The sequence below is a fragment of the Aedes albopictus genome, chromosome 1 (genome assembly GCF_035046485.1).
Source record: "Aedes albopictus strain Foshan chromosome 1, AalbF5, whole genome shotgun sequence".
Classification (NCBI taxonomy): Eukaryota; Metazoa; Arthropoda; class Insecta; order Diptera; family Culicidae; genus Aedes; species Aedes albopictus.
In genome coordinates this window covers 220,013,204-220,033,159 of record NC_085136.1, presented here as the reverse complement: position 1 = coordinate 220,033,159, position 19,956 = coordinate 220,013,204, and the positions used below count along the sequence as shown (strand labels likewise).

The 19,956-nt window shown below is 42.7% G+C and overlaps 1 long non-coding RNA gene across 1 annotated transcript; it reads right to left on the bottom strand.

The window, feature by feature from the left end:
* Positions 1-10,593: 10,593 nt before the first annotated feature.
* Positions 10,594-11,149, bottom strand: LOC134286804 (uncharacterized). The gene is made up of 2 exons (XR_009996922.1): positions 10,951-11,149; positions 10,594-10,891 (listed from the first exon to the last, which is right to left on the bottom strand). It is a non-coding gene; the product is annotated as an uncharacterized LOC134286804 (long non-coding RNA).
* Between the last annotated feature and the right edge of the window lie 8,807 nt (positions 11,150-19,956).

The window sequence follows — 19,956 nt, the reverse complement described above, 5'->3', positions numbered from 1 at the left end:
GACTCCATACCGGAAGCAAAACGCGAGGAGCTGGTCAGCTTTGAAGAAATGGAGGTCAACGACGTGATCAAAACGCTTGGTCTGCTTTGGAACCCGTCTGCCGATGAATTGGTCTTCGTCGCCAAACCGCCTCCGGACATCGAGAACCCCACGAAGCGTCAAGTGCTGTCGTTGGTGGCAAGCATGTTCGATCCGCTGGGATTGGCTGCGCCAGTGATCGTCGTCGGGAAAATGCTGATGAAGAAGATTTGGTGTGAGAAAATCGATTGGGACGAAGAACTGAATGAAGAGTTGAAAAAGTGTTGGAACTACTTCCTAAAGTGCTTAAGTGATGTGAAGAAGATCCAGATTCCTCGTCAAGTGGTGGCCCCTACGGCTTCCGCTTTCGAAATCCATGGGTTTGGAGATGCTTCCCTGGAAGCGTATGGATCTGCGTCTACATAAGATCGGTGGTTCCAGGAGGGCCCCATGTGGTGAAGATTCTGACTGCAAAGTCGAAGATAGTGCCAAAATCAGTGCTAACGATTCCACGCAAAGAACTCTTGGCAGCATTACTGCTGCATCGTTTGGTGAAAAAGGTGATAGCCACATTGAAGATGCCGTTCCGGCAAGTGGTACTGTGGTCGGACAATCAAATTGTGCTTGCGTGGCTGAAGAAGAAACCCGAACAGTTAGAAGTGTTTGTAAGAAACAGAGTGTGTGAAATTACCTCTAACGGAAATGACTTTGAGTGGCGGTATGTGAACACTGCAGACAATCCCGCTGACATTGTGTCTCGCGGCCGTTCCGCCGAAGAGCTAGCCAGTAGTGATCTTTGGTGGAATGGTCCAGCATTCTTGAAAAGTGAAAACTATGATATGGACATTCCGGCACCGTTGCCTGACGAAGACGTTCCTGAGCTCAAGCCTACTGTAGTCGCAAGCGCTATGGTGGAGCCTGAAGTGCTGCCTGTGTTCAAGAAGTTCGAGAGTTTCCGCAAGCTGCAGCGAGTGGTGGCCTACGTGCTGCGCTTCTGCGGGAACTGTAAAGAAAGCAAGGAGAAACGGGTGGTATCAACATTTCCAACGATAACCGAGATGCAAGCTGCTATGAAGGTAATAGTACGGGTAGTGCAGCGTCAAGAATTTGCCCAGGAAATTGCCAAGATGAAGTCAGGTGAGTCTCCTAAAAATCTTAAGAGTTTGAACCCTTATTTCGATGATGGAGTCCTGCGTGTGGGTGGCCGTCTGCGCCACTCAACTCTGCCGTATCTCACCAAACATCCATGGATTCTGCCTCACCGGAACGCCGTGGTTGAAAGTTACATCCGATGTGTCCACCGCGAACATTTGCATATTGGACCTTCCGCATTATTGGCAACTTTGCGCAGACAAGTTTGGATTTTGCACGGTCGCTCTGCGGTGCGCAAAGTTACTCGCAGCTGCGTTTGCTGCTTCAAGGTGAATCCCACTACTGCTGACCAGCGCATGGGAGATCTTCCGTCAAGCCGTTGTGATCGAGCTCCCGCGTTCCAAAGGGTGGGATTGGACTTTGCCGGCCCTTTCTTCATTAAGCAAACTGGTAGGAAGGCTGCTCCGGTAAAAGGGTATGTTTGCGTTTTCGTCTGCATGGTGACCAAGGGGATCCACCTCGAGGCAGTTGAGAACTTGACGTCTGAAGCATTCATCGCTGCGCTGCACAGATTCGTGTCCCGTCGTGGCGTCCCGGAAGAGCTGTTTTCTGACAACGGGACCAATTTCGTGGGTGCCAAGAAGGAATTGCACGAGTTGTTCAACCTGTTTAAGGAGCAAGCAACAGAAAGGAAGATTTTTGAATTTTGCCAACCAAGGGAGATTCGTTGGAAGATGATTCCCCCAGGCGCACCTCATATGGGTGGCCTTTGGGAAGCAGGTGTAAAGAGCACAAAATCCGTCCTGAAGAAAACTTGCAACACCGCTTCTCTGAATATGATGGAGTTTTCGACACTTCTCTGTCAAATCGAGGCCCTCCTAAATTCGCGGCCTCTTTACGCCCACTCTGAAGATGGCATGGATCCGGAACCCCTAACTCCGGGTCATTTTTTGGTTGATCGGCCATTGACCGCAATTCCGGAACCCACGTACGAGGAAGTACCAGTCAACAGGCTGTCCCGCTGGCAGTACGTGCAACTTCTACGAGACAACTTTTGGAATCGTTGGTATCGTGAGTACCTGGTGGAACTTCAGGTACGAACAAAGTGGACCAGGAAGACTGCCAACGTTCAGCCTGGAATGGTGGTGATGATCAAAGAGGATAACTTACCGCCACAAGTCTGGAAGATTGGAGTCGTCGATAAGGTTTTTCCTGGAGCGGATGGCTTCACCCGGGTCGTCGATCTCCGGACTCGATCCGGAATACTTCGGCGGCCAATCCACAAGCTGGCCCCGCTTCCAATCCTGGATAATTCTTCTGCTTAATTCACCGCCGGGGGGTGGATGTTCGGGCTGCATCCTGACAGCTCGAAGATTTTTGTGAACGTGCTTTGCTACCCGATTGCTGCGATGGCTTTTGCAACGCATCGAGTCACAACCGACGAGAAAGGGAGATGGATTCAACGCGCCCGACGCGCCAAGGGCGCGCGGTCGAGAAGAGGATTTGGCGCGCACGAAGCGCGCAGAGAGCAAATTTTCAGAATTGTATTAGCGTCCGTCGCGAGCGGTTGATATATTCGTCATTTTTTGTTAAATATTCAAAGTCAAATTAAATTACTATGTAGAGGAAAAGTGAATATAGTTTGTTAACCAAGCTAAGTGCCTTTAAGTGAAGACAATAAAATTCCTCCGAAATTCCCCGTGGTTCCGCTCCGTTAAGTTGTTCCGTCGTCGTGGTCGATACAGTCCGCTACCGTACATAAGGACTGTTCAATTTATAAAACGGACAACTTGCTTGTGCGATATCTTTTTTTATTTTTCAATAAAATCATAATCAGTTTTTTGCATAACTTTCTATAGCTATTTTCAAATGAAGGAAAAATATAACATTGAGTAAAATGTTCTTTATTGTGTAACTGAAGCGGTTTTCGTAAAACATCAATAAAAACCCATTTCTCAAAATTCGACATGACTTACCACATATTTAACATGCACATTTTCATGAAGTTTTCAATGTATTGCAATCTCATACTATTCTACTGAAGGTAAAGCTCAATAGTTGGTCAGTAATAATGCACAGGGCAGCTTCCAGCTTGATATAGTGAGTTGCCTTGTTTTCATAGTAATTATTAAAAAATATTTATTTAAGTCCTGTGTTGCAAAAGCACAACGGATTTGGCTGAAAATTTGTCCAGAGTAGTACAATATTGCTTTCTGAATGATACAGAAGAAAAATTTACTTGAAATTGCATTCTTCATCAAAAATTTAATCCATAAAGATGGTCATAGTAAAAAACTGCATACTTTCTGCTCCATTGATGCAGTTTTTCGACTCTAGCGAATCTTGTTATTATTTATTTTCAACAAAGTTGGTCCTATGCTATTATACGCCTTATTTAATAATAATTAGATGTGAAGTTGTCATTTCCAACATCACTGTTATGCTAAATTTTGCATAAGGTTGCAATGTTATTTGGAAGAACCTTCAAAGAACGAAACTGTTTTGATTACTGTGCCTGCAATGGCACACAGTATCCAAACCAGCAATGCTATTAAAAAGCGGTTTTCTGCATTTGAAACCACATTATTCCTACTTTCGACTGAATGCATAAAATAATTGTTTGTTTAATATTTTCATGCCCTTTTCGCTTAACAATTGAATTTTATTCATAAAATTGAATCTGACTTGATACTTTGATGTCTCAACTACTAATTTTCCAATTGAATTTAAATTTCGCCAGAATGTTTATTACTCATGCTGCTGCAGCATGGCACTTAGTTTTCTGATATTAAAAACGATATACAATATGTGAACAGTAATTTTATTAATTTTTAAAATTTTCAGCAATCAAAAATTTTACCTTATTTTACATCTGGCTGATTTTCTATAAAATAAAATTAGTTTTATTCAATACAAAAATGATTACCATAATGATAGATGATGTACTGAAAAACGAAGCAAGGGTGGTTAAATTTGAACTAGGCGTCTTTTTTCTATAGCCTTGTAAAGTTGTCCGTTTTATAAATTGAACAGTCCTTATATTCTTGTTCCACAATTTACCTTTCAATCAACTCAAAATTACCCTAAGGTCCTGGGTCGAAGTTTTTTGTTGATAATTGGGAATCGCCATGTATAACCGTTTGAACAATCACGTATTAGCTGTCTTTTTTTTTCCTTCTAAACCATAGGGGGATACATCTGCTCATCAGACACCCTAACAGGAAGGTTAGGGTAGTGTGGGGTTAAGGCCGTCTTCTACAACGCCAGTAGAAGCCAGGACTACTCTCTCCTCGACCCACTAAAACACATTCCTATGGTCGCCAAACCCTACGTCTCTCCGGAACCACCAAGAAGGTATTGCTTCAGAGAGGGGCTAGTGCATATCGCACCCTCAAGGTTAGCTGCCGTAGCCTAGCAGCAACGAACATCGATGACTCGCTCTGGAGAGTCCATCACGATAGCATGCTGGCGCTTAGCCAGTTTCCCGAGTGGTCCTCGCCACTCCCTTTGTCCTCGGAAGGCGGGCAGGGTCAACCCCGCCCGCGCCCTACTGCTGAGCGGACATCAAGAACTGATGCCCACGTGCAACCCGATCTGACCTGCCCGTAAGGAAGGGTATCACTACCCTTCAGGCCCTATCAGATGCACCCGTAGGTTGCAGACAGCAGGATCTCACCTACCCCGACCCTTGCCGGGGACCCCTTTCCAACCGCGGGCTCGGATCCAACCCAGTAGACCGACGCCACGACAGCACCGCTACCGGGACTTCCTCTCCGCGGCCACTTAATCGTTGTAAGGGTCGATCTCGACCGCAGGGCACCGGTATGACCTACGAAGCCGACTTCGAACCCCTGGACCACCTCTTGCACTGCATCTGGACTAGTCATTCTCCGAGTCCACGCGCCACCTCCTCTGTAGCTCCCAGACGATATGGGTGATAGCCGTTGAAACGGCATTCCAGCTGACCTCATCCCTACACATCCTCTGGACCAAGTTGTCCGGAGCTGTGTCCTCCCCGCATGTGGCAAGCAACGTATTAGCTGTCTCAGAGAGCAAAATTGTCCACCTGATAGGGATTGCCATTGTGGCCGAAAACAAGATAATGCAATCCATCTATTTTCCATCGAACGCCGCATTTCAGCCCGATTTCCCCTAGTTGTGTGAGCTGGCCGACGGCTCCGACGACAGTGGCTCCGTTAAGTGGTTGTAACTAAATCATCCCATCCTAATTACATTCTAATTAAACATTAATCTGCTGCAATGATGGCTCCGGAGACAAAGTTAGAAAGCTACATAGTGAATGGCGGTGCCCATCTTGTGAATGATTATGATAACCGAACCAGTCAGTAGTGCGCTGGGTGGTGGTACTGGAGGAGGCGATAATGATGCTGATATGAAGTTTGAAATCTAATTAAATTTTGCCGCAAAAGATGTATCGCTGTCACACTACCGCCAGGTATACAATTTTCACTATTTCACTATCCGTCTCAAGCTGCTGTGGTCATGTAACGGTTGACATGGTAGGCGATAAAATATACTATAATTACTATATCTAGTAGACAATCGTGCTTATTTGTTTTATTTTGTTTTAGACGTATATACCTATCCTGCAAGGATAAGCTGTGAATGGTACGTACACATAGGCCCAAGGCTCCGCTCAAACAACCCCAACCCAAGACACAAATAACAACATTATAGTTTGGCTTTTATTATTATTTATTTTCAATTCTGTTCTTTTCAATTTTATTTTCAGTATTCTTTCAATTTCTTCTATATCTGCTAACGTGTAACATGTGAAAATGTCCCATAGCACAGAGAACAGACAAACAAACTCCATTCAGAAAGTTGTGTAAGGGAATCTTCACTTGAGTTAGGTTGCAAACCAATACACGATGACAAGACTAACGCCGCCAAACACCATATTGCCACAGTCAGTGGTGAATTGAATGTATTTGAAAAGGTGAATTAAATTAGTATGGGAAATTAACCGATTGCAGCGCCACGCTGTTGCCACTTGTGTTGCCGATGAAATATTCCTTACACAAAATTCAGATTGGACTTGGATGTCTGTTCTCTGTGCCCATAGACAAACAAATTTAAATATAAAATTGTTTTGCGAGACTGTAGGAGTTAGATTAAAATTTTGTAATTAAAAATCCTCTTTTGGCATGCCGCAAACATCTATACTAGACTGAGTCAACAAAGGCGATTTTTCAGAACAAAGCTTTTTCGATTCCTTTTAGCGTCCAAAACAACTGTGCAAAATTTGGGAGTGATTGGCTGCGTCCCCGTATTCCGCATTGCGGTTGAAATTTGTATGGAATTTAGTATGGGAAAACGTGCTTTTCTGCATTTTTCTCATAAATTGAATTTTTTTTGTCTCAAACAGTCGTAACTAATGACGTTGAAGTATAGCCTAGGATATGCCGAAAAACTTTGCCGAAGACCGCAAAGTGATCCGATACTTGTGAAAAAAGTTAAAACGTACAGATTGCCCAGTGGTGCTTAACATTTAACATGTAAAGGAATAACATCAATAATAAAATCTCAATTTTTGGCCTAAGTTACCAGGCTAATAACTTTTTTCACAAGCGTTGGATCACTTAACGGGCTTCGGAAAAGTTTTTCGGCATACCCTAGGCTATACTTTAACGTCATAAGTTAGATTGTTTTAGACAAAAAAAATCAATTTATGAGAAAAATGCAGAAAAGCACGTTTTCCCATACCAAATTCCATACAAATTTCAATCGCAATGCGGACACAACCAATCGCTCCCAAATTTCGCACAGTTGTTTTGGACGCTAATATAGATTGAAAAAGCTTTGTTCCGGGTTGATACGATCAAATTTAAAGTTTCTCCATACAACGTTGACCCACTTTAATCTATACCCACTTCGACAACTAAGAAAAAACGCAATCTGGCTCCCCACGAAAAGGGAACGCAAAATTGAGACTTCGGATGATAGCCTCCGAACGAGATCGCTCTCTTGCGGTCTGACTACCGAAGAAGTCACACCAATTGAAAAACTCTCCGCCGCGAATCGAAAAATTGGATTAGCGTCCGTGTGAGTTCGCGTGGTGAAGACTGGTTCGTTGGACCGGCTAAAAGTGGCAATTGTGGGCCTTTAAGCCGAAGAAAGTGTTGCTATATCGGTCGGAAGCGGCCCTCGGAAGGTCCCTGAAAAGGTTGACCAGGTTTTGAAGCACTCCGAAGACTTCTCTTTGACGGATGGCGGTGATCAGTGAACGTGAATGAGATCACTCGCCTAAGTGTTGAACTGGGCGCGAAAAGAGAGTTTAAATTGGCCAGAAACAGCCTGAGTAGGCCACGGAAGATTATTTCGGCCCAGGTCTAATTGGTGACATTCAGTGATATCGTGAGCCTGGTGTGAGCTGACTAATTTAATTCTGGCCGGGTACTCATACTCACTATCGATTACTTGAGATAGAGTAGATAGTACGTGCTGGAGGTAGGAGATTTCGTCTGTTTCATCCGTACGCTGCGTTGCAGAAGACACAAAATTTGTGTGATAGCTCGAGAGACAATAGTTGTTTGTTCACTTTTTCCTATCACATATCAATATACATACATCAAGACATACATACTATTTTTTTCCTTCATTTCGTCCGTCTATCGTTGAAGCTTTGCAGATACACAGTATAAGGGTCAGTGCTTGATTTTTACAGTTCATAATTTTTGCTTGTCCTCTCGTCGATTTCATGTTAACCATGAACATGGACAGTGAGTATCAGGTAGAGACTGCCCGTGTAGCTGCCGGCTTAGAATAGCACTACGGACCACCTCTTCCGGGGGAAAAGTCCACCAAACAGGTAACCCCAATCCAAGGTGTCAGGCGACCCGTGCTGAGGGATGAATGGTTGAGGGGGTATAAAAGATGCTCGATCTTTAACGGAGCCCGTAGCGTGGGTAGATCACCTTTTTGGGTTGCTTTGCGGTGATAGATCTACCAAACCGAAATCTAGTGTAGTCTAGTGTTCTGGTAATTCAAGGAATTATAGTATTTAGTCCTTACTACTTGTGTTTTGGTGACTTCCAGTTTTTGAATAAAACTGAGTTTGCCAACTTACTTTGCATATAATTAAAAACCTCACCATATGAGGCTAAACTCATTGCAAAGGAAATCAAATTGAGTTAGGGATCCATGTATGCACTAACTCTTTGAAGACTGGAAAGTGCTAGTACGCAAGGAACATACTAGAAACTTTATTACTGAACACATACTGCTAATATTAAAACCCGGATCCTAAACTTCCTACTGGGGAGAATTTAGCAGTAAAACAAGGGTGATGCTAGGTTTCCGATGCATGGCCAATATCAGTACTCTTGTTTTGTTTTCTAAAAAAAAAAAAAACAAAACAAAAACTGTATCAAAATCGATACTTTATTGCCCCTCAATGGCAATTGAGTAATGCGACATGCACTACACTAAGGGTCTGTGTCAATTGGCGAATTAAAATTAATTTTCACTTAAACTTGACAGTTCGATAATTATTTCCTTAGGAGAACTGTCAAGTTTAAGTGTTGAACTGTCAAATTTAAGTAAAAATTAATTTTAATTCGCCAATTGACACAGACCCTAAGGATACGGGTAATGTCACAATAGATCTAAAAACTGGTCGCAGTGACAAACCCGAACAGGAATAAAAAGTTGGAGGGGTTGTATACTAGACACGACCGCAAGTTGTTACCGTTTACGGTAGCAATGAACCCTACGAACATTCATGAAGGACGCAACCAAGCTACTAATTTTAAATTGTGCAACTTCGCATGTAGTACCTCTCGCAAATTTGTTAAGTACTAAAAAAACAAACTAAAAACAAAAACGTCATCGAGAGAGCGAAATCGACGAGGGCCCCACTACATCCGGGGCGAAAACGACGAGGAAAAAAAACGAAAGAGGACGAATCAGGGAGTGGTGTTCGGACTATCATCGAGTGCGGTAGTGCATCCTCGACGCCGAAAACCCAAGTTGAGAAGTCTAGTTCGGCTGTGTACACGCGGAAAACTTGTAGAAGGGCATCCGGCCAAACCGCAGCGGATTTTCACCGTCGTGTTCGGCATCCAGTAAAAAAACGAAGCCCGAGACCATCTGACGTCCCCGCGGCGTTTCCCGTCGGCGCCCTAGAGCCCTGCGAATCAAGGGCGACAAGATTCGACCGTTACGTTCAGAGAGCCCAACTTTTCCCAATTCGGCGAGTCAATTGGCCGTTTTTGCCACTCCAGGGCGTGTGAACGACTGTCCCAGAACGTCCCTCGAGTACCGCCCTTTCCATCTGGCCTTCTCCCCAATCGCGCCGGGAGTCCAACGGGTACAACACCCAGTTCGGCAGCCACGTGCGTCCGCACGCCCTGGCCGGAACGTCCTGCGTGCCCATCCTTCCTTGCCGGTGTCACGCGAGCGCGCCACAAGAGCCCCGCGGGTCAGTAGCTGGTTCGGCCACCACGAGCTATCGGCAATCGTGCCGGAACGTCCGACGAGAGCAACACTGCCGGCGGGTGTCCCCACAGTGCCCGACGACCACGCCCAAAGTCCAAATAAAGTCGTAGCACTCGGTCTCAAACTGGGTACCACTTCTAGTACTACATTTGGTCCCCGGTACCCAAGTTTGACGTTTCGCTGATTACCTTATTCTTAACTTACTTTGTGACATAGTAGCTCACGATGATGTAGTAGTTCATGACAACAAACAAAATTCAATGTGTCAATCAAAATAGATCATTTCGGAGAAAAGTGAAAAAGACCGGCATGCAAACAGCACCGGCTTCGAAGGCTACTACCGTAAAGTTCTCAAAAATTGTCTGAAAATCTTCAGCTTGATCCTCATAAAAGCAAAATACGATTTAAGTTTCTATCTTAATCGACTCGATCAAATTCTTTCCATCATGTATGGTTTTTCGAACCTTCTAAGCCATCGTTTCCCAACCTTGGATCTCACAATCCCCAGTCTGTTGTTACCCTGCTTATCGTGGAACAGCCGAAGCGTGCCTGCAAGCCATTGGGGGTCGCAAATCTAATGTGGGCCCCACACGAGCATCAATACTTCATCCATATCGATATTTTTTGTCGAAAGTTTCATCAAACTCATGATTTTTCCAATATGTTTTTGGAAAATCTTTCAATTAAGCTGAAGGTTTGATGAAAATTTTGACAAAACGAACTAAGTTTAATGCTCGTGTGGGGTATTTGGGTGGCTGGTTTCACTCATCCAGAAAAGAATGTAGGTGGAAATGGAAGAACGCTTATTGATGAGTGATGAACTGCCCCCACTCGCGTAACAGTCCCATATGAATAGGGAACCCAGCAAAGATGGAACTGTTATGTGAGTGGGGCAGTGAATGCTTCGGGTAAAAAACGTTCTTGGGGATGATGGGAGAAAGTCAGTAGCGAGATTCCAAGTGAAAAACATCTAGCGAGCAAACGTTTTTGTGGTTAACATACCACGTTGAAGAAATAGGAAAATTTTGTATATTTAGCGGTTATCACAATCCGATTATTCAGCGAGCGGTTTTATCCACTCTGGCCATCGCAATTTGGGGCGCACAACAAGTCCCGCCCGGGCCACCACTCGAAGACTTTGAGATTCCGGAATCAAAAAGAGGTCTAATACCCCAACGGGTGCTTTGGTCGGTCGGGCTAAAGCTGGTCGGCTTCCGGCTTAGGCAATGGAATCTTGGATTCACTGATTGCCCCCGCGTTGGGTGAATTTGTGTGGCGTAGGGTTGCATTGCCAACATTCCCACATCATAACTTTTGATTTCTAAAATTAAATATATGATAAATTAATTGAAAAAAATGATAAATCAATACGCTACCTACCAGAATCAGAAATTTTCATGTTTATATTTGCATAAACAAGTAGGTTGTTACTCATAGCAACATTAGCGGAGTACTAGATTTTCAGTTTGCAGTAGAGTACAAGGTAACATTATATGAAGGTATCATATTTTTTTTGTCTAGTACTTCACGGACCCCGAAATTTCGCACTAATGTATGGGAGTCGAACGACTTAATTGGGACTTTGACCACGCCCTCGAGGCCGGAGAGCGACGCCGCAGATTTAGCCACCATTGCAGGCTGTCCCGGAGCGTCTAACGAGTACACGCTCCCTACCCCGTCACGCGAGGCGTCGCACCGTTGTGCCCAGAAGCCCTGCAGCGCCAAGCCTTCCTGCTAGAGACCCCACCACGTTCCTCGTCCGCACCCAAGTGTCCGGAGTGTCCGATGTACCCTGCCGGCAACCACGTGGCAGGCCAAGACCGGATTCGAGTGCCCTGCGCGACCGATCTTCTGGTAGGCCACTTTGAGGCAGCCTACGCCCGGGTCTGGGCGCCGCCCTCTCAATAGCCACCCCTGGCTGGAACATCCCACTCGACCATCGAAGGAGACCCCCCCACTATCATGACCCGAAACAGCAAAGGTATGTCAAGCTCGGTCCATCCACCCTCGCATGCCAGCAATGGGCCCCAACACACCGATCGGCCGCAACATCACTAACCCTAACACTAACCCACCCCGTTAAAATGAAATGATTGAAATATGAACATCTAGAATAAAACTAAGATAAACGTAATTTTTGCGTTTCAATAAAATAAAGGGAAAGGTCTGCATGCATGTCCGTTGGTTCGTTGTCCCCTTGTCCGCTGGTACTTCATACAGATTGTGAGTCAACTCGAGCAGGAACATTGTCGACCCTGAGAAAACAACGGTGAGCTGGCCCAGGACGTAAGGACGTCCACTGCCCAGGCGTATGGACGTCGCTGGCAGTTACAAAGTCTGACGTTGAATAACGTCTGCATAAGTTCCGATTATTGAATGCTGTATTAACATTGATAAAGACTGTTATGTGAAATTTTGGTTTGTTTTAGTTTGATTGTATACGGCAATTGATAGTGGAGTTTATTATTTATCATTATTTTCGATCCGATTCATTCTGATGAACTTTGCCGTTCAATTTGAATAGGTCGTAAATTTGCTGGGATTCCTATACAGATACGACCTATTCAAATCGAACGTCGGCCCAGCACTAGGTTTTCTTGGTTCACCATTTACGTGCAGCCCAGGTACTGGTAGTCGTAATTAGTTTCTCTTCCATTAAACTATGTTGTTGCTATCAAAATACAGTGAGTCAATTTGCAGAATAATTTCAGCGGGCCAACTGTAGTTTGCTAGACCTTTGAATTTCTTTGAATGCTAACAGGAAATTATTTTGCGAAGAAAATTGATGCAGATTTCAAATCCTCTCGCACATTGTCTCTGCTTTTGCAGGTTTATATATAGAAATTAAGAATGGACGCGACAAGACTTGTTCCGCGTAGTAGTTGGTTTTAAAATGTTTCCATAAACAAATTTTTCAAAATCATTTAAAAATCTTTACCTATAACAGAATTGTCTTGGTAACCATTCATTTTATAAGAATTTAAACAGATGCAATCCAGCAGATAATTCAAAAATGCAAATCATTAGGCTTTTGCTAATTGGTGGTCTGGAATTACCAATATGTAATTAAATAACTAAGAATTTCTAGATATCATACAGTTTTCTTCTAGATTGTGTGGCAAAAATGGGCATAGAAATGTTTAATTTTTGCGGACACAACACACATTAAAATTTGGCTGGGAAATATAAAGGATGCTACAACAATCTCTAATATATTTCTACTATTCCGCTTGTAAAGTTTATGCTACGGTTTTAAGACTTAGTCGGTTTTGACATATTTGTGACCCGACGCGTCGTCTAAGAAAATTATTCGATTCACTCTTGTGGGGAACATTTTTGAAGCCCTTAGAAAGGCTGTTAAATTTTATTTGTTGTACAATAATCGTTCAATTGTTGCATGAGGTGAAAATCGGTAGCTATGCCAACCAAATCCAGAACGGCATCGGTGGCGTTTTTTCCGATGGGGGTTTTGCGATGGCCATGCTGCGCAAACTCGGGGCAAAAGAAAGCCCTCGTTGTTGCCGCGCACCAGTTTGAACTGGCTGATTGCTCCACTGGCGCCGCGTACAACGCGTCAACGATACGAAGGAGAGCGTAACAGCCGACAACCACCGCGCTTGGCTTGCCAAAGCGTACTGGTGGAAAACGCAAACGGAGAAACTGGCTAGCTCTCCTTCGATGCGATCCCCTCGAGGGGTCAAGAAAGAATGATGGAAGATGAGAAGAAGCAGTTTGCTTTTATACGGCACAATGGCCTGGCTTCCCCTCTCGAACGTGATTGGTTAAATGTGAGGGGAGTAAAATTCAACGATGCCATACAAATATATCTGCAATAATTTATTATAGCGGAGTATTAAAATATACTAAAATGATTATTATTAGCCATTGCCAAATCAGTAGGTAAGCTTAGGATTAACCAATATTATAATGTTTAGTAAGGAATGACAGTATAGTACAAAAGTCATGTATTTTCGACCAAAATTTTTTAAAGATTAAAGATATTTGAAATTCTAAAATTCTTATTGAAATTTGGCAACGCTGGTTAACATTTTCATTTTCCAGCAAACCTGCCACTTTTCAAAGTTGAAGAAATTTTAAGCAGATTTATTATGCGCACATAAGTTTATGCTTTTGTCACCGTATCTTGAATTTGGAATAGATTCGACATCAAGCGATTAAAATATTCCCAATTGTTCCCATGCCCATTCACTACCGCACTGGGAAAATGCTAATAAATAAGCCACCGCCGCTGCTGCTAGGTTGCTGGCGGTGCTTGTACCGCGTTCGGCGGTGCTCTCGAAGTAGGTTTCAAGATGTTTGCACTTGCGTTTCTTCAATTTCTAGTGGATTTCGAATCAACTCTTACGTGGAATTTAAAATTGTAGCCCTAATAAGGGCTGTTTAATTTTGATTTCACAAAATCAAACCGCGTTGCTGCCGTGTCGTCGGTGCCCATCCGAACTAGAGAAATGACAAATTATTACCCCACCGCCGCTGCTGCTCGACCATTTTGTATGGACGAATAAAAAAAATTGTATGGAGTAATGACCACGCGGGGGGGGGGGGGGGGTTGAAAAGTCCCAAAAAATGACCACGTGGTTTATGGACAGCCCCTAAACGACCCCGCTCCGGCTGCCGCTCACGAAGACGCACCGACCGACCACCGCGCTCGGCTTGCCAAAGAACACTAAATGAAAACGCAAACGGAGCAAACTACACAGCTCTTTGCCGATGCGTTCCCTTCGAGGTGTTGATGAAAAATGAAGGAAGAGGGGAAGAAGAAATAGCTTTTATACTGCCAGACGCTCGACGGAAAAGACCAAAACTGCGCTCGAACGTGATTGGCTGGATAAAACATGGGTTCACTTTTCCTAAATTTTCAATAGTTCGCTGTTGAAAATCAATAGTTGTTATTAATTGACATAATTGCTGGAAATATTTGCGTCTGATCGGTGCTAAAATTTTTAAAATTCGTTCATAAATGACTGAGTTAGGCATGGTACACAAATTACGTAACGCTAAAATCAGCGATTTCAGACTCCCCCCCTCCCCCATGTAACGCTTTTTGTATGAAAACCAAAAATATTTTGTATGGCTCGTAACGCTAAGCTAGACTCCCCCCCTCCCCCTATAGCGTTACGTAATTTGTGTACGATGCCTTATTAGCGTTCAAAAGCTGACCACTTTTCGTGACGCGGCCGATTATTGGTTTTTGTGAAGTTACACCCCTATATGTTGCCGAAGGACGTTATTCAACGTCAAAAAAATCAGGTAGAGACGAGTGTTGCCTTCCTAACACTCGAGGAAGTAGGTTTTGAGCTCGAAATTAGACATTTGAAGGAGAAAGAGCGTAGTTTGAGCGTGAACCGTAGGAAACTCAAAAACGCATTGCGAGAAGAGGCCGATGGATTAATTCGGATTTTTTTAGTACAAATGAGATCCAAGAATTGAACTAGCCGTTTGCAGAGAGAGGTTAGAGCGAGTGTTTGACGAGTTAAATGATAATTCGCTCGACAGACAAATGTCCAAGAGGGGCCTCTTGCATTTGTAGGTACCTACTGTAGATGTCTCATGGAGCTTTAGTTAAGTTAATAAAACAATATGTCAAAAATATTGATGTACACGTGTTGTCCAATTTATGATTGAAAGAATAACCCCTCATTATAGGGACGGTAAGGCAAGCAAATTGCCTCATCAACAGCAGATATCCGAGATTTACCCTTAAACCGAGATTTCCCCTCACTCGTTACTAGAGAACATAAAAGGAACGGTGCCACCGCACCACAGCTCATTCAACAGTCGGACGTCAAGGCGAACGGGTCGCCTCCTGAGCAGTAGCAGCAGCAATCCGAGCATTCCCCTCCCTCTCCACTAGGGTAAAAAGGGAACGGTGCCACCGCACCACGGCTCATTCGAAAGTTGTGAACGTGAGCCGCTGCGAAGTCGTGTGCGAAATTCAACTGTGATAATAATGAACTCGGGCCAAGTCAAAATGGGTGCAAATGTCGCAATACAAGAAACTGCTACATTTTGTGAAAAATGTTCAAATGACCAAATTTGAAAACTTCCAATCCGGGGTGAAGTTAATCAACCAATGGCATAACATTCGAAGATTGGAAAATTATGAAACAAACTAAATTTGATGATGCTGAATCTAAATAAGTTCTTAAAATTCTTACAACTGGTGTATTTTTATGAAGAGAATAAAATAAATTTAGTAATTTACAGAATGACCCACATTAAAAGCCTAAAGGTAGGCAATTTCTTGAAAAAAATATCTTACTTTCATAAAAATATGCTATTTTCAATTAACCCTACCCTACTTTGATAGTTTTTCAGCGAATTTTCTCAATATTTTCACATGTAACAGTATTTCCCCGAATTTAATATTTTTAAAACAAGTACTGGGGTATCAGTTATCAATTGCAATTAAAAGATTCGATAATCTGAAATATTTTGGATAACTTTTAATTTTTCATATAACCGAAATTCAGGTTTTCATTTTGGGGTAACTTTGATAATGCCCTAAAAACACATCAAATCTCAAAAAATAATCACACATTGAAATCTTAGGAGTATGAACATGATGAGAGAAGGCTTGTGGAATATATTAGGTAGAATTTTCATATCAAAACATTGATTTTTACTAAATTCTACATATAAAATGAGTTTGTGGAGTATTGAGTGAAATTTAGCTATCAAAAATCTTTTTTTTTGACGTAAACTACGTCTTACGGGAAGTACTGGGTGTAAAATGAAAATCTAAAATTTTGCGACCGTCACGAAAAATTGATAGGTTTTGAGCGCTAATAACTCAGCCGTTTCACGACCGATTTTCAAAATTTTTGCACCGATAGATCAGAAATTTATCTACGCGTTGAAATAATTATAGCTAACTATTGATTTTCAACAGCAAACTATTGAAAATTTGGGAAAAGTGAACCCATGTTTTATCCAGCCAATCACGTGCGAGCACAAGTTTGCGATTTTTCGTCGAGCACCACCCAGTATAAAAGATTACTGCTTCTTCCCATCTTCCTCCATTCTGCATCGACTCCTCGAGGGGAACGCATCGGAGGAGAACAGCCCAGTACCTCCGTTTGCATTTTCGCTGCTCAGTATACTTCCACATGCCGAGCACGGTGGTTGCCGACGGTCGCGCGTCGTCGTGCCGGGCCTGATGCGGTACAAGTGGAGCTGCTGACCAGTCCAGAGGGGAACGCATCGGAAGAGAACAGCCATAGTCATTCCGAGCGCGGTGGTAGCTGTCGGCGGTTGTGCGTGCGTCTTCGCGTCGGAGTGCGTGGCAGCACGAGTGGATCTGACGAGACGAACACACAGAGCAGTTTCTCCGTTTGCATGTTCGCTCAGTATTCTGTGACATGCGGAGCGCGGTGGATGTCAACGGTTGTGCGTCGTCGTGCGCGGCGTGCGGTGGTAAAATTGGAGTAGCCAGCCGGATGAGGACTTTTCATCGTCGGATGGAAATGATGTAAATTAAAACAGCCCTTCTGAGAGCTATAAAACTGTCCCACAAGAGAGAACAGATAATTTTCTAGGTTACGGTTTCAAGTGAAATTACCGTCTTACCCCGCTCGTTCGACACGTTTTAATTCGACACTTTTTAATTCGTACCCCGCTTATTCGACACATGTCGAATTAAAAAGTAATGAAATGTCACAGCGATGTACACTGTAAATGCAAAACAGTTTAATATTGCGCTTATACTCGCACCCGCAGCAGCTCCTCTTGCAGACGCTAATTCCGGAAGTTCTGTTTTGGTGCTATTTGACGCCCAAACCGCCTGGAGACCAACCGGAATCGACTGACGATGGCAACAATCGTAAAAAAAAACGAGCTTTTCATTCGCATCACCGCAATATTTGTTGAAATTATGTTTCATAACAAATCCGGAAATCAAAACAAAAACAAAAATAGAGTTGCCAAATTTCAATGAGCAACGTGATGTAGGGTGACCAGTTTGTCGAATTAAAAGTTTACCCCGGTTATTCGACAACAGTCGGTGTCGTATTAGCGGGGTAATACGGTACTATAAGATGGCTGTTATAAATGGAAGGAACAAAATCAGCAAAATTTGTACGACTTGATTGAAAATTTGTTCAATTTCTTCAACTTAGAAAAATGGTTACTTTGATGAAGAAAATGAGCATTGTTAAACAGTGTTGCCAAATTTGATTGAATAAGTACTTTAACCGTTTAAAATGTGCAATACTTAACCATGATATTGAATTATTATTTATAAGTATTAAACTTTTAATAAATCTAGTCTACCAATTTGCAAAAGTATGATTTGCATATTAAAATGAATTTGATGAACATTAATCAAACCAATATTGCGAATAAATCCTATGGCATCACTGATTCTTACCCCTCTCTCATCGAACCAACCACGTTCGAGAGGGGAAAACGAAAAGCCTTGCCGTATAAAGGCAAACTGCTTCTTCCCATTTTCTCTTATTCTTTGCCAACTGTTTGACGGGAACGCATCAGCAGAGCGCTCACTTCACTTCCTTCAGTATGCTTTGGCAAGCCGATCGCGATGGTCGAAGGCGGTTGCACGCGAGTGCGTCCGCTTTCGCATCGTCACGTTTTGCACAGTATCGCCTCACAAACCCACCATCGGAGTCAACGCCACCATTCTCGGTTCTGGATTTCGCAATCATAACTACCGAATTTCATCTTTAGTAAGCAATTAAATTTAAACAGCCCTTATGAGGGCTACAATTCTATATTTTCTGCAAGAGTTGATTCCGAATCAAGTGAAGACATGCAAATGCCGACATTTGAAAACCATCTACTACGCGAGTGCGGTAAAATTGCATGAAATGGGGTGCTTACGCTACCACGGCACTGGAAATCTATAATTTTAAGACGGTCACGAAATTATGTCAGATTTTGCACGCTAATAACTCAGTCATTAATAGTATTATTTCCAAATATTTCATATTAATCGATTGGAAATGTATGTACATTCCATTTATGACAAATAATCAAAATTATTGTTTTTCAACAGCAAACTATTGAAAGTTTGGGAAAAGTAAGCCGATGTTTTAACCAGCCGATTGCGTGCGAGCACATTTTTGCGTTTTGCCGTCCAGTTAAATTCTTCTCATCTTCCATCATTCGTTCATGACCTTGCATTGAAGGAGGGCTAGCATGGAGCAGTTCATGGATTGCATTGAAGGAGGGCTAGCCAGTTTCTCCGTTTGCGTTTGCCAATGTTCCTCCACAAGAATAAACCGAATAATTTTCTAAGGAAGACGAAGCGCCGGGTCACAAATAATGTCAAAATCGGCACAGTCTCAAAGCCGGAGTAGCGGAGTAGTGGAAATATAATTGCTTCTTGTAGCATCCATGATACACTCCATATAAATTTACAAAAGCGAGTTGATCGGAAATTTCCAATAATTCTCTTAAACTTAGAGAAATTGCAAGTTTAATGAAGAAATGAAGATTATTTCGCAACCGAATTTCAATTAGTATTATGTCTGCAAAAATCCAAATTCTCTGTGCCCATTTTTGCCACAAAATCTGGAAGAAAGCTACGACGATTTATAGAAATTCTTTGATTAATAATAATATATAGGCAATTCCAGTCATCAAATCAGCAAAAGCTTAATGATTTGCATTTTTGATTGATCTGTTTGATTCCAAAGTAAGCTGTATTGAATTACTGATTCTTACCCCTCTCTCGTCAAACTAATTCTTCTACTTCTTCTTCTTCTTCTTATGGACGTCCTAAGACAAAGCCTCTGACTTTTGCTGCCAGAACAATGAAATTTGTTGAACTCGCGTGCAATAATTTGACTAAATTCTGGTTCGAACAGCCTTTTCAAGGGCTTTATCAAATTTGTGAAAGAGTAAATGGCAGATTTCCCGATAAAGTGACGCTGGTCACATCAATACTGGAATATTGTATCATAGTTTGGTCACCATATTCCATCACACATGAGGAACGAATAGAATCTGTACAAAAGCAATTCTTATTGTTTGCACTCCGTAAATTAGGCTGGACAAGATTTCCTCTTCCTTCATACAAAGCCCGTTGTATGTTAATCAACATACAAACATTGAAAGAGCGCCGTGAATTTGCGATGATTTCGTTGATTAATGATTTAGTTTCTCATCGAATAGATTCATCTGAACTGTTATCCAAACTCAATTTTTACATACCATCTCGACCATTCGAAACCGAAATAGTTTTTCATTGCCAACAATCATCGCACAAACTATGCCAAATTTGGTCCTTTAAATCGAATGATGGTTTCTTTCATTAAACGTTCTGAGGCTATTGACTTTACACTAACAAAAGATAAATTAAGAAAATATTTCAATGCTATCCGATAAACACGAAACGCAAAAGTA